The sequence below is a fragment of the Falco biarmicus genome, chromosome 3 (assembly GCF_023638135.1).
Source record: "Falco biarmicus isolate bFalBia1 chromosome 3, bFalBia1.pri, whole genome shotgun sequence".
NCBI lineage: Eukaryota > Metazoa > Chordata > Aves > Falconiformes > Falconidae > Falco > Falco biarmicus.
The window spans coordinates 36,617,547-36,643,726 of NC_079290.1; the positions used below are offsets into that span (position 1 = coordinate 36,617,547).

General features: G+C 41.1%; 1 protein-coding gene across 10 annotated transcripts in view; it reads left to right on the forward strand.

The window, feature by feature from the left end:
* PAG1 (phosphoprotein membrane anchor with glycosphingolipid microdomains 1) overlaps window positions 1-26,180 on the forward strand; it is a 116,198-nt gene that overhangs the window by 51,514 nt on the left and 38,504 nt on the right. For 6 of the 10 annotated variants that reach the window (XM_056331723.1, XM_056331715.1, XM_056331717.1 and 3 more), the window contains one exon: window positions 16,288-16,352. The exons of 2 other annotated variants lie outside the window; for them this stretch is intronic. The gene's annotated coding sequence lies outside the window, so the exon portion shown is untranslated. Of the gene's footprint in view, window positions 1-13,003; window positions 13,278-13,316; window positions 13,453-16,287; window positions 16,353-26,180 lie in introns of those variants that run through there. 2 more of the 10 variants (XM_056331719.1, XM_056331718.1) reach the window with 2 other exon arrangements.

The window sequence follows — 26,180 nt, forward strand, 5'->3', positions numbered from 1 at the left end:
AAATAACGATGCTTTAGTCACATAAATACTTAGATAAATATGTAACACTCACATTACGTTAAATAATGTACTTAAATTAATGTAATATATTGACATTAATCTCAATACAATTGTAAAATGTTAATTGCATGTGCTTGAATATTCTTGCTGCAGCACTGTATTAGGTTAAGGATTCTACCAGGTATCAGAGGTGAGCAGTGTTCCCAAAACTCCTTGACCTGGTTCCCTGCAAGACAGCATCTAGAAGCCAAACAAGGAGATGAAAATATCTTTCACAGCTGTGACAGCACAGCATATGTTACTACTTTGTGTGAAAATGAGCAGAGACAATATAAACTGCATTTGGCTGATTACTCTTATGGTGTCTTTTCTTTGACAATAAAGATGCCGTTGGCAAAACCTATCCAGAAAAGACAGAGTGAGTATTCCTGCAGAGACTGCCTAGTAGATTGGGATGCTTCTGGCATACAGATATTTGTAGCAGATGTTTCCAATTAACTGTAATAATTCTGAAAAATAAATGAACTTTCTTCAGAACCTCTGCTATGAATATTGATGTGGCAGGGGTCTCCTCAGCCTGGAAGAGCCACAGTATCGGCACTTGGGGTGGAAAGGATAAAAAATTAAAAAGTGACAATTTGGCTCAAAAGCTGAAGGTCCAGGTCCTTGTATGGGGGGAGAACAAGCAGAGAACTTTTCAAAGAATGGAATCATAGAATCATTTATGTTGGAAAAGACCTTTAAGAATATCAAGTCCAACTGGTAACCCAGCACTGCCAAGTCCACCACTAAACCATGTCTCTAAGCACCACATCTATGCGTTTTTTCAACAATTCCAGGGATGGTGATTGCACTACGTGCCTGGGGAGCCTGTTGCAATGCTTTTGTCTCAGTTTCTCTGTACTTCTTGTCATTTCCCCTCTGGCAAGCCCTCCCTGGTGGTCAGCCCTGAGCACCTGCCAGGGAAGGTAGCCTGGCTCCTGAGGCAGTGCCAGGCAATGCCACCACCTGTCCACGATGCACCGCACTGGATTGTCATGCCCAGGAGAGAAATTAATTTCTGCAGGCCAGTGTGGGCAGTTGTGCTAAGCCCCTAGATAAGCCTAGTGCCAAAATGAAAGGATGTTTTCCTTGGGCAGTGATGCTTCTGAAGACCACTGTTGTCTATAGAGACTTGTGAACTCATTTAAGGGTTCAGCAGCTCTCCACGCAGAGCTGCATGGTTTGCTTATTGGAATGTTTCAATGGAAACATTCTCAGCAAGGTGTGGAAAGCTGAACGTGATGCGGCTGTGTTATGAGACACCAGAGCGAGTGTGGAGGTTTCTGGTACAGATCTCCTCAGGGCCTTGGGACTCTTGTTTGTGTTCCACAAGCAGATGGGAAGCTGTACTGTTGGGGGGTGAGAGGAAAAAGGCAGTCTTTCAACTTGCACACAATTTCATAAGGCTTCATTTTAGCATAGTTACATTTCTTGTCAAGTCTGCGTTGCTTTATTTTCTTCCTTACAGATGTATTTCTTTTCATACCTGTAGCTAAGTCTAAGTGGTTTTAATTTGAACTTGATGATTTAAATATTTTTCTTCGTTTTATTTTTTTAAGTACACCAGTATTTTTGCCACTTCTACGTATTACTCTTCATAGCTTTGTTGCAAGACACATCTTTGCTCTGATTTCAGCTAGCTTTTCCTGCACTTTTACAGTCACATATTTTTAATTTTTCAGCTCATATGGTAGATTCCACTTCTTGGCAGTGATTGCAAGCATCCCTAGTGTCATTTCTTTGCTTTTATTTTTGCTTCTTTCAAAAGCTAAAGCCATGAATGAGATTATTTGAACTAGGCATGCTCTGTTTTAAGATTCCCAACACACACTCCATGGGAAAAGCTTTGATCTTCTGGAGCTCCTGCACGTGTACCAGACAGAAGCTGGGCCTCACTGGAGAAAGGGAACTGGTGCAAGGTTAGCTTGAGGTTTCTGAACTTTATTCCAGTGAAAGATACTAAATCACACATCACACTGGTGATGGAGGAGTGATGGGCTTATCCAATGGCCAGAATCAAGTATCATTAGGCAACAAGGAGAGTGCTTCAACCTTACATATTTTCCACATTCAACTCTCCGAAGCATCCTCATCTGTAGCGTTCATGAAGTATCTTGTTTGTGATGCTGCAAAGTCAAGGTGCCAGCTCAGAGCAGGGACCAACCTAGCCATGGGGAACAGAACTTCCTGGCTGGAGTTGCTGCCCCAATGATATGGCTGTCAGCTGTAACAGCCGTCAGGGATTAATCTTCCTTTTCATTCCTGTTTATCACTGCTGCCCTTTTACACGATGAGAGTATTAGTGCAGTTGCAATGCAGACCCATTGTGCAGGACCCTGTTTGCTTCTGTCCTTTGACATGAGCCTTCAGTTACTCCATGCTTCTTTTGGCTTCTAGAAATACAGCTTCACAAGCTGTAAAGGGTCCGTGTAATGTTTCTTTAGAGAAAGCCCAGCTGACTGTGTATAAACTTAAGCCACTTCATTTTCTGGTACTTTACTTCACATTATCCACTTCCAGTAGAGAATTGCATTTTTAAGAGACAAGAGCTTTAACATTATAAAATAGTTCCTTGCAAGGCTTTTCTGAGGGAATTGTTCACAAAGCAAACTTCCTTGCTAGTTCTCACCACCTGGGAGTGTCTTTTCTTTACTGCAGAGTCAGGAAAACACAGAAGATAAGGTTTTTACATTCCTAAGTGATACGAATCCTTCATCTGTGCAGCTCTGTTTTGTTTTCATACATTCATGTGCCCTTTGGACACTATTAGTAAGAATATACAATAATATAGAGGGGTAGGGCTTTTGCTTTTGTCTTTTTTTATGTGAAGGCAGAATTGAGGATAGCAAGATGGTGCTAAGTCAAAATAATCATGTCTGTAAGACTTTTAAGACTAGTGCTAAAATAAGAATGAGACATGACAAGGGGTCTTGAGCAAATGGAAATGATAAAGCTGGAAACACAAACGTGAAAAATAAATGGTTCCTATGAACTTCATCTGTATTGAAAAAGACTATGTCAAGAGCGGGGTTTAAATTTTTTTGGCTGCACACTTGCATGGGACAGAATGTCGTTAAAACAATTCCTATAAAAGCTTCTTCCTAAGCAGGCAGATGTCCGGAGAAATCAATGCCTGACATGGCACTGCAGGCTCGTGGCGGGCGAGGCACTGGTGCTCCTGCACGCTGGATCAGGTTCTGGGCTTTTCTGCTTGCACGGAGCCAAAGCATTTCTAATTATTTCAACAGAGCAGTATTGCATGAAGACTTTTATAGGCAAGAATAGGATTAAAAGTGGCAAATAAAATGGGAATACAATCTTTCAGATTATTTGCAGTGGTTTTCCCTGTCTGTTTTAACCACTTCCTTGCCAGAGTGCAGTGGGAACAAAGCCGTGGTCATCTCAAAAGATTTTCTAGGCATTTTGAGAGATGCTGTTGCAGCATATATGAAGCATTAATGTAGTGTTGCTTTGGTGTGCCTGGGGGATTTATGTTGTGTTGATGCAGTGGCAAATCAAGTAGGCAATGTCCAGTGCTGTGGGTGGTACTGCTGACACTGTTAGAGGAGAGGGACAGGAGCAGGCAGCGGGGGAAGAACAGGGATGTGGCTGCAGCAAAGGGCTGGCTGAAGAATGGAAGCGCAGAGCAGAAGTCAGAGATGGTAGGTCACAGGTAACAGCAGACCTTAATTGGTTTTGTCTTTATATCTGTGAACAGTGGTTTTGTACATGTAATTATACTGTGTGGTAAATACTTACTTTCTCTGGAGGCATCAGTTTGTCCGGAGGCTTCAGCTGCTTATCCTTTTATGACCTCTCCCATGTTAAATATTGTTATAAAAAAACCAAATAGCACTGTGAGTGTTTTACTTCTTAAAAGAGGAGCCATTGGTAATTATTATTGTATCAGTAAGAAGCAACATAATAGCCTGAGTATTTGACACCTCCTGTACTTATTGACAATGTTAAATTCATGCAAAGTATGGCCACCTATTTAAATGAGCAAATATCTAAATGGCTGCCTAACTTACTTTTTTTGCGTGAGGCTCGTCTTGGTCATAAGCTCATAAAACACAAGCAAAGTAAGTTTTGTTTTATCAGGATTTGATATGAATGGAAAGACTGCACTTAAAAGGAAAAAAAAAAAGCTGCTTCATAGAGGCAAAGAGATTTCTCTGCGTGTACAAGACCTGTAATTTTTGAAAGTGTGCCTGCCAGCCCAGGTATATCTGTGCTAACGGATCTCTTAGACAAGATCTGTATATGGCTGGTATTTCACATTCTTAATGTCTGTGTTTTAGTTTTGAAGAGGTTACACATGTGAGATAACCCACCCTTATTTGAGTTTATTTTCTCTACATTCTATAAAATTGGGAAAGTAAAAAATATCAGGAAACCTGTATTAGTTGGCCTGATTGGGATTGTCGGCTGTGATGCTTCCAGTGGCAGGGAACAGAAGCTGGTTTCCTAAGGCATGTTTTCCAAGCTGATGTTCCTGGATTTGTCTGAGCAAAGACTCAGGCTTTGACTCACTATGACTTCTGGTGTCTAATACAGAGAGAATGCTAACAGCTACCCCAGAAATCTGATTTTAAAAGCGCTGGAAAAAGAGAACTAATATTTTGACTTTGCCTTCATCAGACAATAAAAGCAAAGGTGGAGAGGGTACAATTGCCGTTTGTTGAACATCATTGCTGAAACACTTCAGAGAAGGCGAGGCTTTCCTAAACATACTGCATGATTAATTTGTTTCCTCTGCCCTGCTGATTCCAAACGAATTGTTTCTCCTTCTTGCAGTGGGTGCAAGACTCATCTCCCTGGCTGTAAAGTGAGCAGACTTTGCTGCCTGCATTCCCACAGCAGCAGCAAGTGATCTTGTCTGAAATTAAGATGCTTTCCATCATCACGGGACTGTCACTGGTGCCTCAGAGGCAGCAGCCAGGGTCCCTGTGGGGAAGTTCACAGCTGGCTGCGGCTGCTCCGACGCCTTCCTTGCGAGGAGAGGAATGCACATGAAAAAGGAGAAAAACTGTAATGAAATCCATTAGCAACTGTTAGGAAGGAAACAAGCTAGGGTAGATGAATTTTAGTAGAACGAAAACTATTTATACAAAGGCAGCTTCTGTGTTGCAATAACTGATGGCTGTGAAACAGGGTGACCTCTCTTCCCAGGGCCATGCTGGGTGGCAGGACAATGGAGGTGGGGAGCCCCAGCCTTGCTCCCTGCTCCAACAGGGCACAGAGCACCCCAGGAATGCTTCCCGGCTGTGGGAGAGGTGCTGGCAGGAGTACTGCCCTGCTGGCTGCCTGGCCACTGCTTTCTCTGCTGTCAAGGGAAGGGAGCTCTGTGAAGGCCAGGCTGTCAGTACAGCAGGGGGGGTTATGCTTTGGGCAGGGGGAAAGCACATGGTGCCTTCTTTACTTGTTCATCTCCCCTCAGGCTTAACAGAAAATGTTTTTCTCACATCCCTGTCTGTCCATCTGTCTGCTTTGGTGTGGGAGAAAACACATGCTGAAGCCCATATAGTTCCCGTGGATTTAATGCAAATACTGAAGAAGAATTTCAAGATTTGGTTGTGTGGGTTTTTTTCTAAAAGTAGGCTCTTGTGATCCTCTGCGGTATGTAATTACATCTTCTGGCAAAGCTTGCTTGATTAAGCAAATCCCATCTCTGATCTCTGTTTTAGGGTTTTATGCTAGCATCTCTCTCAGTTCAATAGGTAGGGATAGGCAGTACTGTTTACTGTCTTGTCCAGTGTATTTTATCCAGTACAGTGTCTCGAGGTGGTGAATAGGCTTCTGCTAACCCACTGGCTTTCTCAGCAACTTAGGTAAAGATGACAGAGATCACATGAAGTAAAAAAACAACCCACCTTGGAATCATAGAATCATTTAGGTTGGAAAAGACCTTTCAGATCATCAAGTCCAACTGTTAACACAGGACTGCCAAGTCCACCACTAAACTATGTCCCTAACCACCACACCTATGCATTTTTTAAACACCTCCAGGGACAATGATTCCACCACATGCCTGGGCAGCCTGTTCCAATGCTTGAAATCTTATCATTTACAAGTTAATGCAGGATTCCTTAAGCATCGCGTTCAGTTCCCACTGGCAGACTGATTTAAACGGTTGTTTTGTAAAGACAGAGACATGCAAATGTTCTTGGAAATCCTCCTTGTCTGCATGCCAGTCAGAGTGGTGATGCTCTGCATCAAAATCACTTTCAGTCCACTCTGTCTGCCACCTCCCACACAGAAGAGGAAGGTGGTAGGTGATGGCACGCAAATGGCAGTTAGCTGCAAAATTCATCCACTGGAATGAAGGCATCATGGTAGACGAAGGCTTTTTGGTGCTGTCTCAGCAGCTTCAGTTTGGCATCACCTGCTTTATTGAGCCGTGGTCCTGTAGAGACATATTTAATAATTACAGGCTGAAGTCTCTGTTGCAGATACTGGCTTTCATATATCAAAGGCTGGTGGAGTGGAGGTGCACTGAAGGCTGAGCCTCTGCTTGCTGACTGTGATGATTCTCGATGCTCGAGCTAATTTTCGTGATGATGATGTTAGTTTAAAAAAAAAAAAAATAATCAAACAGAACAACCAGCTTCTGTCATGGCCACGCTGTGTGATCAGGGCAAAACCTTTATGAACAGGTACCTTCAGAGCCTTTAGAGAGCTCCGCTGGTGGTCGGACACTGCTGGCTTACCTGGCCGCTTCACTCTCAGAAGTGTTTGTTGAAAGTATACGTGACAGTCAGGGCAGGGCCCAGTTTCTCAACACGCTTGTGTAAGTGTGACTTTATCAGACACTTGGGAGTTTTGCTTTTTTAAGTTTCCATTTGAATTACTCTCTACATTCTTTCATTCCAGCCTTCTGAATCAAGTTTGAGTGAGGCTTTCAGATACATGCCGATCCATCCATGGCAAGTATTGCTAAAGGAGAACAAAGTACTGAAGGACAATATAATGTTAGATAAAAAAACAGGTCTGATCTCTCACAGGTAGTGTGGAGTCCAAGCAAAAAGCATAAAATCCCAGGACAGCAATGGCAGAAAAAAGCTGCAAACACTTTCTGTTACTGATCTGTTGTTCATCTGCATCAGGAGCATTATGAATCTGAGGTGCCAGCAGCTTCTTTGGGCTGGTTTGTTGTTTTGGCTTTTTTTTTTCTTTTATACCAGTAACATAGGTCAAACTTCAGGCAGTATTGCTGGATTTCAGTCTAGGGCCACCTGAAGCAGATGGACGGGCAGCCAGCTCTCTGCTCTGTCCTGTGGGTACTTAGGAGGACAGCACGAATAGCCTTGGTTATGTTAAGTAATGTTTGACATAATTATCCAGCTTCATATTAATGTTTTGAAGAGGGTTAAGGTTGTCCATCTTGTTTTTCCTGCTTTTTAAACCAGGTTTCACTGTGAAGGATATAGTACTAATCAGAGACCAAGAACTGTTAGCTGACAGTGTACATCCCATCCTGGTTTTCCTGAAATGAGTCTTCCCATATTGGTCGTTATCCCAATTTACTGTGGTTAAACAAAAGTTTCTAAAAGTGGTTTCTTTTAATTTTTTGTATATTAAATAATATTTTAAATTACATAAATGCTACAGACATCTTTAGTACTGATTCAGTACTCAAATGCACTTCAACAGTTTCTATAGAGCAGTAGCTCTGGTAAGAGGACTTATATAGTTTGTGTAAATGCTTGTGCAGAGAAAATTAAACCTTAATAATTACATTCCATATAAATGCAATTCCCTGAACAGAAACAGTTTTATCTGTTATGTTTTTGCTTAGTATGATGCCACCACTTCTGGCAGCAAATCTGGGATAATTCGGACAGGTCTGACAGGATCAGGACTTGGATATGCAAGTCAGTTGTAGGAGGCAGGATGCAGAGCAGTCGTGGCTGGTTATGAGGTAGTGACACAGGTATCCTCAGATGCTTTATCACAGCTTGTCAGCAAATGACAGGAGGATGTCATTCTTTGTCTCTTGCATTTATAATCTCAAAATTAAATCCTTAAATTGTAAATAGATTTTTATCTTCTGGTGGGTGTTTTGCCAATTAGCATGGTGTCACTTCCATTTCCAGAACCTCTGCCCACTAGTTTCCTATAGTCTGGCCAATTATTTTGAGCACACTTTAATAAGATTTGACTTTTTTTTAAAAAAAAAAATAATTATATTCCCTTGTGCATTAGTTTAGCAATTTGATTTAGATAATCAGATCTTGTCCATATATCCAAATAATTCAAGAGAGTTTCTTCTGGTTAGCTATGACAATATAGGATAATGGATTTGCACAATTTTTTAACCAAATCTGAAAACATTTGAATGTCATGAGTCAGAAAGAGCTTTGACCTGAAATTTAATTAAGGAGTGGAAAATAGGAAAAATGGGAGGATGCAGGAGAGGATTAAACAAAAAAAGAAAATCCCTGGTCATTCAAGACTTTAGTCCTGTTAAATGGTCTAAAAAGCTCTTGTCATAGAATAGTTGGGCCTTATAGATGACTGAAATTTGAAAATTAAGAAGAGTGGAATATGAAAACTTAGTAATGTGATTTCTTTCTTTGTTTTTAATAAATTTGAGCAAGCTGCAGGGGAGAATAAAAGGTAAGCTGAAGTTGAAGGAAGCACATTTGTCGCTATCCATGTCCTAATGAGTAGCTTTAAAAAAACATATATAAGTATTTAGTTTTGACTGTAGCAGAGTGAGTACATTTGGTCTTGTCTGGACAAAGCAAGCCCAAATCTATCAAGTATTTGGCTGAAAAAAACAGTTGGAAATTCTGGTTACTACAAATGGAAACCAAAGAGCCATGCTCAAATGCTTGATAAATACTGAAAGCAGATGAGGTGAAAGTTTCAATTCCATTACCGGTGCTAATCAGACAGGTGGAAAGAGGAGAAATAAATTTGCAAGACATCAGGTGTTCTTAAAGCAATGCTTCACTGAACATATAGTAGTTCATAATTACACTAATGCTGCAAACTAACTTCTATAAAAAAAAAGTTTTAACAAAATGTTTTGCATTCTTGTAATACAGAATATTAAACTGAGATCATATTGGTACACTTTAAATCTTCATAAGGCTTTGACTTGACTGCTTGAAGAAGGGGCTTTAGACACATGCTAAACATGCCAAATTAAAATCCACGTGGCCATAAGCCATGTGTAACTTGTATAGATGATGTATTCACCTGAGTTAGTCAGGAGCTTTTAACAGAGAACAGACAATAGACCCAAATGATCTGTGTCCAAGTAAAATACTTCAATAAGACAGCTCAAAATGAAATACAGCCCTCTGCAGCAGTGGAGGCAGTCTGGCATGTGTGTGTCTTTGGCAAGCATAGGAAACATGCAGGTACTTCCCAGGACTGACAAGCTCCCAGACGGAGCAAAAGGTGATGCTTGAAAAAGTGTAATCATGTGTTTAGTCCCTGGATCTTCCATAGATGGAGAGAACCTGGTACAATCCTGCACTGGTCTCAGTGGGTAGAAGGACCTGATGAGGGGCACATACTGATGCTGTGCAGTTCTACAAGTAAAACTGTCACTGGAAGTAACGCTCTTAGAAAGTTAATGCAGGAAGGGACAGCAGTGATGAGTTTGACTGGAAAAATTGCAAGGGAAGTCTAGAATAAGCAGTGTTATCAAATTGGTTTTCATCAACAGCTAATCCAAATTTAACGAAGATCTCTAGGGTTAAGGCTTCATTATCGCCTGATGCAGGCTGAACACAACTGTCTTTGACTAGTTGAAGATTTGATGTAACACCTATTTAGGGAAGTAATTTACAAGTGTAATTCTTATCTGTATAGACAGAGATGTTCATAAGTCGCTTAAAGATGTTTGCTTTATATTTGCAAAGATTGAATTTGATATCGGGTATCAAAGCGGCAGTGACTAAGCCTCGGCATACTTCATTGGAGAAAGAAACTCTTGGTCATGTGTTTTCTGAAAACTGAATGTTGTATCCCACTGTCTCTTAGTTGTAGATGTAAAGTGGGAGTGTGAACGTATGTGTGGTAAAAGCCTGTGAGCAAACCAGATTTTTCAGAGTAGCAGTGTACTAAGATGTCTAATAATCCTTCTGCAGCTCCAAAAGCACATACTGCACTTGCTGTCCCTGCCAGAGTGCGCACTGTGCTCCTTCCTCTTGCATTTTTTTACAGAAAAGATCTCTGAAACTTTCATTCTGCGCTTCCTTAATCCATCCCTCCACTGAATGACAAAACTCTTTGGCCGCCTAAATTGCCCTGAACAATATCTTTGTGGGTTTACACTCTTTCTGAGCTAAGGATGTGTGAGATAGAGGTGAGGGACATCTCAGGTGGATGGTGGGCAATCCAAACACACTGGAAGTTAATGGAGTTACTGTGTGGTTACACCAGTGAAAATTAGGTCATTTGCTGTACTTCTAAAATGTGAGAATAGTCTGAAAGTATTCATTTTTCACATGACACTAAGATATAATGGTTGGATCTTTACATGCCATAGATAGGAAGAAAGAAAAAGTAAGGCCTTTAAAAAATCAAAATCAAATAGGACCACGAAGAACCAGAGAAAGAAGGATCTCCAAGGAAAAAAATGATAAATTATGTTATATGAACCACATAGGTAAATGATAAATCTCTCCTAAATGATTCTATGATTCTGTTCTATGATTCTATATATCTGCTGACCAATGTAAATACTATGTATTTTTGTTTTCACATTTGAGTTTGTGTACACTAAGTACAACATGAGCCCTTAAGTAAAACCTGGAGGTGCAATTTCTTAGAGATGACGTGAGATGGCACAGGCAGGCTGTCGCACTCTCCTCCTCTCCACCCAAGATTTCCAAGAGAAGGAACCATCATTAATGTTCTTGACTACCTCCAAGCCGAAGTATACCATTAGACATTTTGTATTAGGCAACCTATTGATGCTATGTTGCGGTTCCCAAGTGTTGCACAGTAAAAAAGGAAAATGTTATGAGCAGAATAATGCTAAGGAGCACTGATCCATGTTGACTAAGAAACTTAGGAAAAGCAGAAAAGGGAGGTGGAATAAAGCTGGCCTGTAGGACATTGCTCTTGATTATACTTGACCTGGTTTAGTTGAAGTAATTCTGCTTGCCTGTAGCAACAAGTGTTTCCTAATGTATTTTACCATTAGGTATTGTGTAGACTGGCCTCATGCAGTCATCAGTTAGGGCATCCTTTTGATTCTAAATAACTGCCTCAGCCCTTTTTTTTAAGGATAGAAGTACATGCATTTTTGAGATTACTTACATAATTCTACAGAGCAAAAAAAGATCCCATTTGAGACTCATCAGCTGTGACGCTCACCCTGGAAGCAACTATGAAATATGTTTTAAATATTTAAGATATTCTGTTGAAGAACATCTGATTTTGTTTATTGCCATGGAGTCATAGGGCTCTGCTGATATGAACCAATCCTGATACTGCTTAAGTCCATTTGGCAACATCCTTAAGACAGGTAACTTGATCTTCCTAATAGATAAATTGAAAAAAAAATCCTTAAGAATTGTTATTAAAAGATAAAATTAGACAAGGTGGTTACTCATTTACAGCTCTCCTTTCTCAACTTAATTTTGCGTACAAGATGAAGAGTCTTACTGGGCTGTTACTACCCACTGGCGCTGCCATTCAGTTCTCCTGAAGATGATGTTGGAGTTTGGCCTCAGTGAAATGCTTTGAAATGAGTTATTTTCAAAAAAAGTTTATAAAGTCCCTCCAGAAATCTCCCTCTTATTTTGCTGTCTCGTGTTACAAACTCATAAGTGTTAATTTGGAAGTGGCATATCTGTGATTGCTCGTTACTCAAGATACCCCTTGCCAGTTCTCCAAAAATTTAACAGCAAAAAAGCCCCGAGAGCTGGGGCACCAGTGATGGCTGCCTGACCCCACTGGCGATCCTCAAGCCTGACCTGGTAGGACCTGCTAAAAGGATGAGATAGGGCCCCTGGGTGTTTGCCAGCAAGTCACCAATTAATACTGATTGCATGGGAAATTATTGTAACACTGCGATGGTTCATCAGGGACCTGGAATGAGTCCATAGCTGTGCTGCACCCTGGCGTTGTGTGTCCCTTGGTTTTTGCTTCTAGAAGAAAATGCGTTGTTGCTGGCTGCTCTGTTCAGTTGCAGTGCTTTAAGATCCGAACTAAAATTACTGTGAAAGAATGTGAAACAGCTAGCATCTATCATGGAGGTTGGCTTGGGAATATTTGAGTTAAACTGTAAAATTCCAATTGGTTTCAGAAGGAATCATCTCCGACTCCTCTGGAGCCGGGCCAGATGGCTTCTCATTTTCTTATAGGAAAGAAAACAAAGCTGAACTTACACAAAATATGTGCAACATGCACATAATAGTCCTTTCAAAACAAGAAAAATACAGACGTCTGATTTTAAAAGGTCTTTCTGCTTTGTCTCTCTGATTTCCAAGGGGAGCTTTGCAGAAAACTTGGATTTAAGATGCTGTCTTCCCCTCTTCCTAGTGACAGCTGTATACATCTGCTGAGGATGTTATCGTCTCATCCTACAGTCACTTGTTAAGTTCGTGAAGCATCGTGCCTTCTTGAAAATTAAACTGATAATGCTGTGGGGAGGGAGCGAGCAGCCAGCGTGCTCAGAGGCTCTCTGGAGTGTGGTTCCTGAGCGGTGCAAGAGCAGCTGCTGCATCCATGCTCTGTCGTGCACATTGCACTTCAGCAGGGAGGGGAGCTTTCCCAGCCAGTTTGGAGAGGCAGTCGGTGGCAGGTGGGGTGTGTAAGGCACGGTGCCGTGTCATCGTGCTGCAATTTTGCCTCTCTGTCCTGCTCTTGGAAAGGCAGACAAGGCTTCAAGTCATAAATTGCATTTTGTGTAGCTCCTCCCCTATTTCAGCTGCTTGCTCACACAGCCACCCACAGATCCAACACAAAAATGTGCAAAGTGAGGCAGGGAGCACTCTCACCAGCGCAGATTTCATCTGCCCCCTAGGTGCCAGGGTGCCTGTCGTGCGCCAACACCATCTTACCCCTCCTGAATGTAACAAAGCTTTGGCTAATCACAAATACATAAGCATTTTCTCCCATCCATTCTCATCAGCCTGTACTCCAAGAAGAAGGAAAAAAAAACGTCCGGGGCTGTACATGAGTGTGCCTTTGTGCCACTGTTGGTTCGGCGGGTTGACAGAGGCAGCATTGTTCGCAGGCTGTGGCCGGCTTGGCAGCCAGAGAAGGTGGGGATCTGCGCTGCGAATACGGAATCGGCAAGGGGCTGAGGACAGGGGTCAGGAAATTCCTAGAGCTGCATTAACAGCAAGAGGGAGTTTCCGAGCATCACACATAACTTCTCCTGGTGTCTTCTGCACAATGCAAACAGGGTCCAGGATGAGGAATCCTTGTTAATCAAAGGTAATGTTTTTATCTTTATAGCAGCACGGGAGTGATTGCTGCTATTGGGTTATTAATTACAATGCGGATATACGACAGGGGGAAAAGTTGCGAAGTCCACCGTACTCCTTAGGGGGATAGAGCTTCATGGTGGCATTGTGCTGCCGCTGAGGGTTATTGAAGTTTGCCTGATCCCCTTTATGTGGGCTTAGTTTGCATTACAGTAATGAGAAAATCTCTGTGTGTTCTTATCAGAGGAAGAAAAGATCATTTAGTCTCCTTCTCCAGCTTTCTTACTTTTTAAGCCAGAAGCTACTATGTATATGCAATATTAAATTGATTTTGCTAATAGAAATACATTAACTTATAGCCATTAGGCAAGATAAATACTTCTTCCTATTACCAGAGGCAGTTCCTCACTCCCCCCCGCAGGTACTACTCCCTGGGGTATAAAACACCCTGTACAGCAGCAAAAAATTAACATTTGTTCCACATCCCTCAGCAGAAAGAAAAATCGTTGTCGCATTTATTTTTTCAGCCAGTTTGTAATAACTGTGATTACGCAGACTGTGCTAAACAGATTTGATGTTGTGATGCGGATACCTCTCCTGTGTTATGACTACTTTTATGATATTTTTAGTAGTTTTTAAATTACTATTATTTTTCTAGTTTAAAAGTAAAGATATATTTTGTCTGAGCGCTTCTTCAGGTCTCTTTGCTGTTCTTATTGCTGTCTGTCCCTTGTAATTGTTAACTATATTTTTGAGAGTGTGTACTGCTATTTGGGGATGATAAGGAGCGTGTTCTTAAAAGTGCATGCCTTGGAGCTGTGGCTGTTGTTCATTTTGTGTGCCCAGTTTGATGTGCTTTTAGGCTGAATGGGCTCAGCTGTGGTGGGGACCCCCCAACACAGCCCCAACACTGGAGCTTTTAATGTCACAAGTGGCATCTGAAAGATACTGGGGGATTTTTTTGTTGATTTTTTTTTTCTAAGTGAGGTTGTGTGTGTATGTGTGTAAAAAAGAGGAGAGTATAATTTGTTTTCTGAAGGACTTTACTCTTTTCTGAAAGTGGGGCACCATTCGTTGCGTGTCATTCAGGAGAATGCAGCTTGTACCTCCTGTTTACCCGATGGCACGTAGCAGCCCCGGAGGACACATGCTGCTTTTGTGCTGTTGTTTGGTTTTAATCTTTAGGGAGCAACTGTTTCGAAGAATAAACACATTGCCTTGTAGGAGAAACTCCACATAACATCCTGCTAGTGACAGCGGCAGCCGCTGCCCATCATGCTGCACATCCCTCTGCCAAAATCGGTGGGGCTTTGCTGGCTGGCCAGCCAAAGGCCGGGAGCTGCAAGCTGGGTAGCCATGAGGGTGGTTGAAGGAGGTAACGTTTAGAAGTGTTAAATTAAAACCGCAAGGCTGCTAACTCAAACTTGCTCAAAACACAGTATCTGAGTTTATCTGGCCCTCAGCCTGGGAATTTGCAGCATCCTCTTTGTGAAGGAGAGTCCACCCTACTAACCCGTACGCAGTCCCCCAGGCTGCTTGGCATGTCCGGCACCAGGCAGGCAGGTGATGCGCCTGTTCCCTCCCTCCAGGCAGGCTTTCCCTGTGCCCCCCCCCCCCTTACTGAGGGAGAGGGAAGCCATGGGCTCCAGCATGGGGGAGCCAGGTCCCTGCTCCCCAGCTGGTCAGCAGGGATGGAGGGATGATGCTGGACCCTGCGTCCTGCCATGTGGACATCAGCATTTTAACGGTGCCCTTCTCATTATGGAGGTGTGTTCCAAACAACACCAGCTACAGTAAAGAAGAACATTTTAAAATAGTAATAAGCATGTTTAAACCTGCCTAACATTTATTTTATCTATCAGATGAGATATATTTATGGTCATTACCTCCATGAGAGGAGGAAGTGAGACCCTAGATTAGATTCTGTGTCTTTCAGTGGTTTTCTTGCACTTGTCAGGGACCAGTAAGTGTGGAAATCCCAAATCAGAGCTTGTCTGCACAAGAGAAAAAATGGAACCAGAATAAATAAAGAGGTTGCAATTCGCAACTGTTTTTCAGTGGATGCTTTACTAAAGACACTTGTATCAGAAAATAAAAATATATGTGGATAAATGTGGTTTGAGATTAAATCAAAATTCATGGAATCATACAATAGTTTGGTTTGGAAGGGACCTTAAAGATCATGTACTTCCAACTCCCCTGCAACATGGTCCGCTAGACCAGGGTGCCAAAGCCCCATCCAACCTGGCTGTGAACACTTCCAGGGATGGGGCATCCACAGCTTCTCTGAGCAATCTGTTCCAGTACCTCACCACCCTCATAGTGAAGAATTTTTTCCTTGTATCTAATCTGAATCTGCCCTCTTTCAGCTTAAAACCATTAACCCCTTGTCCTGTCGCTACATGCCCTTCTAGAAAGTCCCTCTCCACTGCATAAAAGCACTGGTCATTTATTATTGTGCATACACTGCCTTATACTGGTGTAGAGCCTGTTACATTACTTTTACTGCTGTGTTTTAACTGGCAAACACAAAGTTTTATTTGCTGTTATTTTAAAACAGTGGAGCAAATATGTCTCCCACACATAAAATAACCCTGCTTAAAGTTCATTTGCTAGATGCTGTGTGCCTCATTTATACAGTGACTTTTATAACCCATTTCCTCCAGAGTATGTGACACTAAGCGGGAAGGGTCAATTTAAAATAAATAGCTTTTGCTTACACAGTCAACTTTCATCTGTTGTCTGTGTTTCTGTAAACAAAAAGATGCAACAGAGCTAGTGACGGATGTAAGCACAAGCAGAGCCTTTACAGTAACTTCTGAACTTCACTTCGTCTTTTTTTCAGCACAGAAGCTTTCACTTCCTCACTGGGAGAGCCTGTATGAAGACCTGTGTGGATGGGGGTATAAGGTAAGGAATACACCCCCTGAGAGCTGGGGGTTTGAAGTTCTTCCTAACTTTGCATTGCTACAGGGTTCCTGCATGAGAAGTTGCTTCACTCTGCCTCTGATTTCTTCTCAGAAAGACTTGCGTATGGTAGTCCTGCATTGTTTGGTAGTAACAACTATGTGAGCAAAATTAACTGTTTACTGTGTAGATGATGATAGGTCTTAAATGCTGTTGAGTTTCACTGTCTTGTGAAGTTTTATATGTGTACTTTTTCTCTCCCACAAGCCTGAGACAGTGCCTTTGGGGAAGGGATCATGCTGTGTGGCTGGTGTAGCTCGTGGTGCAGCACGTCCCTGTGCAGCACTGCTTGCAGTGTTTTGTTCAACTTTGTAGTATTAAATTAAGAATTTAAAATTCTGATCCCCAGAAATACCATCACCTTGTGGCCCTCTCCTCGCCAACTTCACTTCTCTCTCCTCCTCCTGGGTAGCAGCCCCCATCGCCTCCACAGCCCCTCAGACATGGTGTGCCCGAGGCTTTTATCTGCAGGCAGACTGATGTTCCGGAAACAGCATCATTCTTACCTCCTCTCCCAGGACCTATGTGTGTTGTGTTTTACTCTACCTCACGCACTGAATGAACAAATAAATGGCCAATAAATGAAGAATCTATTTGAAATACGATGACTAAAAAACGTGTAGCTCTTCTGATTTGGGGCTCTAAAAGGCAGGCTTTAAGCAGTGCTAGGAAGATTACACTGCCTGCACAGATACTACAAAGTCTAGCACTGTTACTATCGTGTGCTGCTTGTTTCCTTAATCTCCTTGTTGAGAGACACACAGATTATTCATCTTAATCATCTATTTCCGCTGCATAGTAGGTACAGGAGGAAATACCACAGAGAGCTCTGTCACTGGGAAAACGCATCATTTGAATGTGCAATGCAAATATTTTAGCTAACCAAATGTAAACATTGTTTTGCCATGGGATGGGAAAAGACTGTCACAGACAAAAATGAGTTGACATAAGACTGACCCTGTATAGATGAGATACAAAATTGTGTTCACACATTTTGGTAATCAAAACAGAGCCCTTAATGAATTGCCTAGTGTGAAAGGGATTACAAACACAAATGTGCTTGACACAAGACAATCAGAAGGCGCTGCTGTATTAACGTTAGAAAGAAGGACTTTCAGGATTCATGGAGATCCGGGGTCCATGGGAGGGATGATGTGAAATGAGAAAGATGAGATGATGAAATATGTGAAATGGTAAGAACTAGAGAGAGGCTGGAGAGCCTGGAGGAGAATCTAAATCATAAGTATGCTCTGAATATCCATGCTGCTACATGCATCTGGCTGTGACTTGTGTTCACCTTGTCAGGACAGTTAATTCAGAAGTTTCCAAAGTTTAGAAGATGGTAGAAGCAACAAGGATACTAGATACAACAAGAAGCACTTCATTCACAGGCATGCTGTGGATTTTTTAGTTGGTGGATTCAAAGGAAAGCAGGGTTTTTAGGGAGCTCAGAGTGGTTGCTCATTAGCTCTGCCTACACTGGCTTTGTAAGTGCTTGAAGACTTACATTCAAGTGGTACTTGGTAGAAACGAGACATGAGGTTTAACTTTTGGTGCTGAATATAGTCCTGAAGAATAGTGCTGTAGCATAGGATCCAGAATCCTCCAGATACCACCTGACTTTATCATGCAGTAGGTGCTAAGCAGTAGAGAACCTAAATGGTCTTTGGATGTTCATCAGATTCCTGAGCAGAAGAAACAGCTGGAGATTATTTCATTGGCTTTATGTTCTAGCTTATGGATTGTTAATATCAGAAAATGAAGAAATGGCACAGAGGATTTAACTAGACTCCATGGATTGCGAGAAACTAGTTAGTTCTTATTTCTGTCGGCAGGGGCCTATGTAGATGCCTAAGCAAGTAAGGTTTCATTATTGGAGTAGCTGGAGGATTTTTTTATTTTTTCTTGTGTTACCAACATTGGGTAATATATTAATATCTGCCTCACATTTGCTACTTCTTTGTTCTAACAGCTGGAAATTTACATTTACACATAGGCCTCAGAGCTAAAAATGTCATTCCCTGGGTTAAAAGCCCACACTGATTTTTGTCATTCTCCTTGTGAGGAAAGGAGAACTGGAAACACAGGGAAAAGACAAATGGGAAGGGCAGCCCCCAGATGATAAACGCATTCTGTTGGAGCACAGATTAATCATGCATAGCATAGCCTAAGAGTGTCATTGTCTGCTGTTACTACAGCAATTTAGCTGTAGCCAAATGAGCAGATCTATTAAGAGTAAAAATTATCTGAAGACAGCAGAAGAAACCAAATACTTAATTCATCAGTGAAGAGAAAAATACAATAGCGTTTTTTTCACTGTAGCGGAAATTAAGAGCCTTTTCTGTGTGGATGAGAAGTGTTTTGCATAGATGAGAATAATTTTGACATTATGCTTGAATAAAAGTTCTGTTGCTAGAAAATCAATCATTTTACTCAGTAACTTCATGTAACTATTCTCTCAAATATAGATAATCCAAATTTCTTTACCTCCCAGAGAGATATATCAATTTTTATGGGAAAGTATGAACACATTCAAAAGTAAGAACTTCATTTTTTCTCTTTAGGAGCAGGAAGCTCATATACTTTTGCTGAAGTGCAGTATTGTGTGCTTTTCCCCTCCCCCCCACCAGAAAAAAAGATCTAAAATGGCATATTTTAGCACAGGAAGAAAGGTAGGAACAGATTACTTTGTAGTGCTGAATTCATAGTGTCATTTTTCTAAAATAAAATAGCATTATTTGAAGAAGGGTTTTAGATGGCTGATGAGAGAGAGGGAATTTAAAAGAAGGAAAGGGAAGCCAGTTGAAAAATTTTTGGAAGGACAGTATAGACTTCAGGGAGAAAGGGAATTAGATAAAAGAATCTGTGAGAGTGGGAGTAATAATGTGAAGGGGAACAGACTGTGCTGGTGAGATCTTTTGGCCTAGGTTTTTAAAAGAATTCAGAATATGATCTACAATCTTTGTCTTTGTTTAGGAGGGGGAATGGGAGTTTTTCCATTTACAGTAAAGTGGAGTAATAATGCCATTGCCCCAGCTGTTAAAATATTTTACAATCTACTTCAAACTGCTTATTTGTTGCAGTGTTAAATTATGGATCGTTGTGGTCAGAAGAAAGAGAGAAATTGGGATTGATCCCCCCAAATGGGGTGAAAGCATAACTTATGCTTCCCTGAGAGGGGATGGGACCGCTAGTCCATTCCAGCTTGTTCTCACTCCGTTTGGTAAGAGACTGTTTTTTAGGAAGCCTCTTTGGTTATAAGTGAACAAATCTCAAGGTTCACATCTGCGAGGGGAACTTGGAAGCCTCCATCAAAGCCAGGGATAAATAGGATGCATATTTTGAGCCTGAAAGTGCTGTGTGAGGGTGGCTGTGCAAAGCACGTGAGGACCATGGCATCCCAAGCATCTCTGGCATACACTTGAGAACTGACTTGTGTAAGGCAGTGTTTCTGCAGAAGGTGGATGGGCTGCATGGCAGCTCCTGTGCCTACAGCTGCTTCAGAAGCCGCTTTGTCATCATGGTACATAGTAGTCCATGATCTTTGCCTACTTAGTCATTTCTATGTAACAATCTACACATTCATATCTACATATAACCTAGTCCAGACCGACAACGGTAACTTTCAGCGTTAGATAAATCTGCCCGCCAGTTTAATTTATACTTGCACTGTTATAGACGGTCAGTAACCTTAGACAACCCACTGTCATCAGACTAACTTGGTTTCTTAGTTTTGCTCTTGTGGCACAGACAGGTAGTTCCATTTCAGTGTCTGTGAAGTAAGGATAGTATGCTCCAATAATATTTTACATTTACACACCACCTCTCATTCCAGAGTACTTTATAAATCTTATATATTCAACACCACTGACCTTTCACAGTCCCTTGAGAGCAGAAGAGCAACCGTTTTGCAAAGGCAATATAAACCACAGGATTTTTTTCTCTATAATACTGGGGGGAACCCATTAATTACAGAATGAATTTTTTGTTCCCTAAGCTACAGCTTCAGTTTGTATAGACCTTTATTGAAAATTTCCTCAAGGTAAGGTGCATAATCCTACATTTTGTGTACACCATTAACAAAGACCTAATTCATCTTTCCAAGACTGGACCTCTGGAAACGTTTCACTATTGCTTCTAAATGAACATAAAGGTATCACTACCTCTATACCTTGGCTGTCATTTTATCTGCAAATTGTCACCTCTTCCTGCAGGATCTGCCCAAAACATAGTCTGTATTCCCACTCAGTTGCTGAGGATCCTCCCATCTCAGTGTGAGAGGTACAGCAAAATAGGTGTATCAGAAAACCTAGTTAATTTCTTTTGAGGGATTTAAATGTATCAGATCTTTTGGGGTATCAAGCTGAAGAAATTCAGCATGGCTATGCATTGGGCCAGCATATGCAGAGGAAAGATGAGCAAAGCCAAAGGAACAAGGAGGAGGGACAGTGTCAGTGAGTTAATCTTCCTGGCATTCAATGCCTCTTCCCATAAACGTTTAGAGAGCAGTCCAAAGCCTGCTGAGATTGGTTAGCATCTGTCCCTGTATCACTGGAGCCATGGGGAAAGGCAGTGGTTGGTGAGGGAGTATGTGAGTGAGGTCCTTTGTCTGCTAGGGAATCCTTCTTGTGGTGTGCTTGTGATCCGGCTTATGTGCAGGACTACCTCGGTGGGGTCTGATTCCCTCTAATAAAAAACTCCAAGGGAGCTGCTTTTCTTATTTTTAAAGAAAAAAATAGATATGCAGCCTGTTCTAGTACAGTATTTGCCAAGCCAGCCGTTCTGGAGGTTTATTTGGGCCTTGTTTAGTCTTTTGTTTTAAACAGGACAGCAACATTTCTATTTCAGTTGTACAATTCAGCAAATGGATTACAAAACTGCATTTAACTGTGAATGCCACGGATGGTAACTCAGTTAATAGTAGATTAAAAGAATCTTTACATTTTCAGTGATTGTTTTGCCATTTTTCTCTCTTCCTAGCTTGTCTGGGTCTAATGTGGTTTATTCCATTTAGGAGCATTACTGAGACAAAAAACCCCATTAAAGCAGGCATCGTAGTCTTTGTTTTGATTAGCACTCAAGACCGCTAGATAATGATGCTTAAAAAACCCCACCACCTCATGTTTCTCTCATGGTCATTAGTACTGTGATCACCACCGACCTTTGTACAACAGTGTAAGTCCTTGATTTTTTTTCTTTCAAAATCCCAGAGCCAACTGTGAATTCCTTTAATATGGCCTGTGACATTTGAACTGTAACAGATCAAAAATAACAGTTCTTGCTTTTTCAGTGCTCATACTTACAGGAAATCAGATCTTTGTATGCAAGACTTTTGGTCAAAAACTATCACTACTAGCTAATATTTTGCAAAGCTATTTTATTGAAGTGATTTTCTTTCATTTTATTCCATGGTGAGACTTTCTAGACATTCAGACATGTACATGTTCTTCTCAAACAGCACCCTGCCCAGAGAAAGATATTTGCTCCACTCCTACCAACATAGGACCATTTCAGTCCCAGACTGATACAGGCAATTAATATAATTTCCTCACATCATGTTTAAACAGTGACATGTAATTCTAGGACAAAGCCTCTCAGCACCTCTTTCCACCACTCGTCTGCGCTCAGAGGATGAGCAGCTGCTATTACATGCTAATGTCTTTTGAGGGTGAATGGCCATTCTAGGACATGTTATTAACTATGTGCAAATGGGTGCATTTTCCATCCTCTTGTACAGAGTTGACCTCACATACTGTTCCCTTTACGGGTTTTAGTTTTGTTAACCAAAAAGAAAAATGAGAAAACTTATGAGTTCAATGAGTGGGGCTTGGCATCTTGAAGGATGAGGAATGTCCATCTGCAATTACATGCTCTGGCCATAGGGACCAGACCCCTCACCTTACAGACGTGCAGTGTTGCAGATCTCTAAGGACAGAAGGCTAGCGAGGTCAATTAACATTTCTAATAACACAGGTGACATTTTACCAGTATTGCTGCATTTTACCTACTATAGATGAATACTGCTGTACCTGAAAAGAGGCACTCACCCTAGTTTTCATCCTTTATTCTTGCAGACCAAAGTTGCCCTTTGTTTTCACTAACCTGCCAGCTCCAGGTGCAAGAGCCCAGCAGTCTCCTGAGGTCTCAAAGCAGCTCATCAAAGCCTCAGAGGAGGCTGATCGCTTGTTTTCCGGAATGTATTTCTATACCGAGATAAAAATTGCTGCTTTTTTTCCCCTCTCTTCTTCCTAAAGAGGAAAAAAAATGTGTGCACGAAAGAAGTACAGCATACAGCGATTTGTCACAGACTTGCTTTGGCTTATAACTCTGCAATATTACTAATGACAGTGTGTTTCTGGCTACGGCCATCCCCGGGCCCCAGCTCCAACATGTAGGGGACTCATGAGGGACGAGTGACCAGGAGAGCTAAATTTATAAAACATTCATTTTTGTTGGGCTGTTTCATGATTCACCACACTTTCTGAGGTTTGGAGCCCTTCTGGAGCCCTTTTTTGTGGTTTGATCGTATTGCAGCCCAAGCCAACTAATCTGTATGGTTTGGGATTTTTTTTTATGAAATTTGCTCGCTAGAGCAACCAGTTCTGCTCTGTTCCTACTATTTGTTTTGTCTAGCCTTGCTCAGAGTAGATAACTAATGCACTAGTTAAAATACCATCATGTTAATGCTTTTTGCTAGGAATGGAAAACTGCTTGTCTCGGAAGCAGTTAAGCATGAACCAGGCTGAAGAATGAGCTTCGGAGTGGAATAACCCTGGATTTAGTCACCACGTTAACTGGATTTTTCCTGTTATTATTTTTAGTTAGATAGTTGCTGCAGTTAAATTAAAAGGTCTCTCCCAATTTCTAAAAAACAGGAGAGAAACAAATCTTGGAAGATACTATCTTAATAAAATCCATTTTAAAAATGCATAAATCCTCACTTGTGAATTCCTGGTAAACGTAGAATAAATTCCCACAGTTCATGATTTCTCCTTATTTATTTAATTTATATGTCATTATAACTCTGAGTGAGGCTTTACAAAACCACAGGGACACAATCTTTGCCCTAAAGAGATTGTAGCTGAAATTAGACACAGCATACAACCAATGTCTTCAATAGACAAAGCAGGATTACACCAAATAAAAATGGTTCATACTGTGCATATTGTGTATGTTGTAAGCTTGTGATAATACAATTTGTTTGGAAAAGACCTGTTTGCCCCCCCCCCCCCCCCCCCCCCCCAATGTGGTGATAAATAACAACCTCTGCAATAAAGCCATCATTTGTCTTTGCTGGTTTAAAGCAGAAAATCTGAGACACCAGTGACTAATCATTGCTATCCTAAGGGCAATTTAATTGAAGATCTGTATTTAATGGAGAATATGTACAGTGGCTTATTTGATTTTCTAGATGCTGTGGCCTCCAAGGATCTTCACTCCATATTTAGACCCTTCTTCTAGTTTAATGATATTGCTTGCCTTGTGGTTTTTTTACTACATGATGAAAGTAGAGCCTCTTGGAGGCTCTAACAGGACTTCCACACTTTCTTCACCCTTCATTTTGGGTACACAGTGGATGAGAAGATTTAACTGAATTTTAAGTAAAGGAGTGTCTTAACTCCATACAAGAGCTCTTTTTCTACTATTTAGTTACAAGTACCTGTGTAATATTTTGTTTCTGGGAGTAAACCATAATTGTGAAGTACATCATTGTTTGCGTGCTCCTCAGCAGAAGAGGCTACCATCCTCATGTAAATACTGCATATACTTATATCAAATCCTCAGGCTTTATTTTGGCATTTGTATATCTAGACCTTTTGTTTAATGGGACTTTGGATAACAAACTGAGGTTTGGCCACTATTTCCAGAGCTCTGCTAACATACAGCTCATGACATCCCCTCTCTGGAGTGGGTAACACATCAGTGGTGGGAGCAACACGGGCTAGGCGGGGGGCAAGGGGCTGGAACCCCCATCACCACCTTCTCAGCCCCTTGGGCAGGCAAGGATTGGGGATTTTTTTTCCCCAGCAATTTGCTGAGATATGAAAGGGAGTTAGTGTACCTGCTCACCTACCCCACAGGATTCTGGTATGGCTAATTAGTCAATATTTGCAGAGCTCTGTGAAAACGCTTTAGAAGTGCCAATTATGAATTATAATTACCTTGTGAAGATGATTGGGAGTCCACGTTTGCATGTTGATTCAGGCCACAGGAGAAAGTCTTTCAAATAATGGCTCTTACTTAAATGACTTACCTATTCCTTATCTCTTGTTGTGTAGGTTTTATAAAGATGATGAGAAACACTAGTTTACCCTCAGGAAAGACCAGTCTGACTGTTTTTAATAATGAGTTATGTACTTAGTCACAGTAGGTAAATTTACAAACCGAGCAGGACACACTTAGAGATCGATTCTGTCTGTTCAGCAGATGGTTTTACACAACAGGCATCAGGACGAGCCTGCTGAGACTTTAGAACAAATACTTCTAAGTAACATTGCCATAAGCCTGTTAATACAGTGACAATTACTGTTTTAAACTCTGCAGAGCTCCTACTTTATTTATATCCCATCTGTTTACTGAAGTGTAATAGATTTACTCTGGGAAGAGACTCAGTCTCAGCAGATTTACACTGAAGGCTGACATTTAAGTTTCAACTTACTTTCAAAAAATAGTAATTAACGTTTTGCACTAACTGCAGGACACTTAGCTGTTTTTTTCATAGCAGCACACCAGTGTTAAAGCAAGAATAGCCTACAAAAGAAGTCCATGACTGACAAATTTTGAAATTCCTGGAATTTTGATGGCAACAAGAATACTTTTGTATTTTTCTTAATGTCTCTGATTTCTTCTTGTAGCTTTATAAATGTTGCTGGTCTCTTTAACTGGATTTTTTAAAAATTATTTTATTATTTAATTTATTATTTGCTCTACTTTCATGTAAATTTGTTGGGCAAATAGTTGCCTGTAATGCAGGTTTATTGTTTTAATGTGTATATGTGTATGTTAATGTTGCAGTAAATAAAAAGAAACTAGAGTTGCACATAATTCCACAGAGGAGACAAGGTTCTGCCTGCAGTTACGATATGAGAGGAACTGGGAACAGAATTAGGCCAGCAGTTCCCTGCATACCTATCTGTTTGCAGTAACATAAAATTGCAATGAGGAAGAATTACAGGGAAATGAGCACTTTAGAAGAACTTTTTTTTTTCTTCAGAATATGGGTCTTTCGACAGTTGTTTGCTAATCCTATGCTTACACATGCATTCTGTAGCCGCATAGGGATGTTTAGCACCATGTTGATATGAGTCCACACATTGATGCTCCAGTAGAGGGGTCTTAAATATTCATACAATTACTAGTTTCATGTGGGTTTACTTGCTTCTTCTTTACCCACAGTTCTAGGCACCATCAGATAATCAAACATTATGGGGTCTGGGGTAGTGAATGTTTCTGAAAATCCGGACATTCATCTTTTGTCCTTCCAGCTGGAAGGAGTGTGATGCTCTGGCGTTGTTCTACTTGGAGAAAAGTGTTCTGATATTAGACTAAAATGTTTCATCCCTGCATAAATCTTTACAGCTTTCTGAGAAGGATTTAGCGCTAAGAACATTCAGCCTTGTGTAAGAAATTAATGTAGAGAAAGATGCTTGTATCTGCGTAACAATTAAACATGATGTTACTGGTATGAGATTCAAGTGCAAATGAAAACTCCTAAATTGAAGCAAGTACCTGCAAGGCACCGTCAGGCTGTGTTGTAGTCAGTGGCGATCG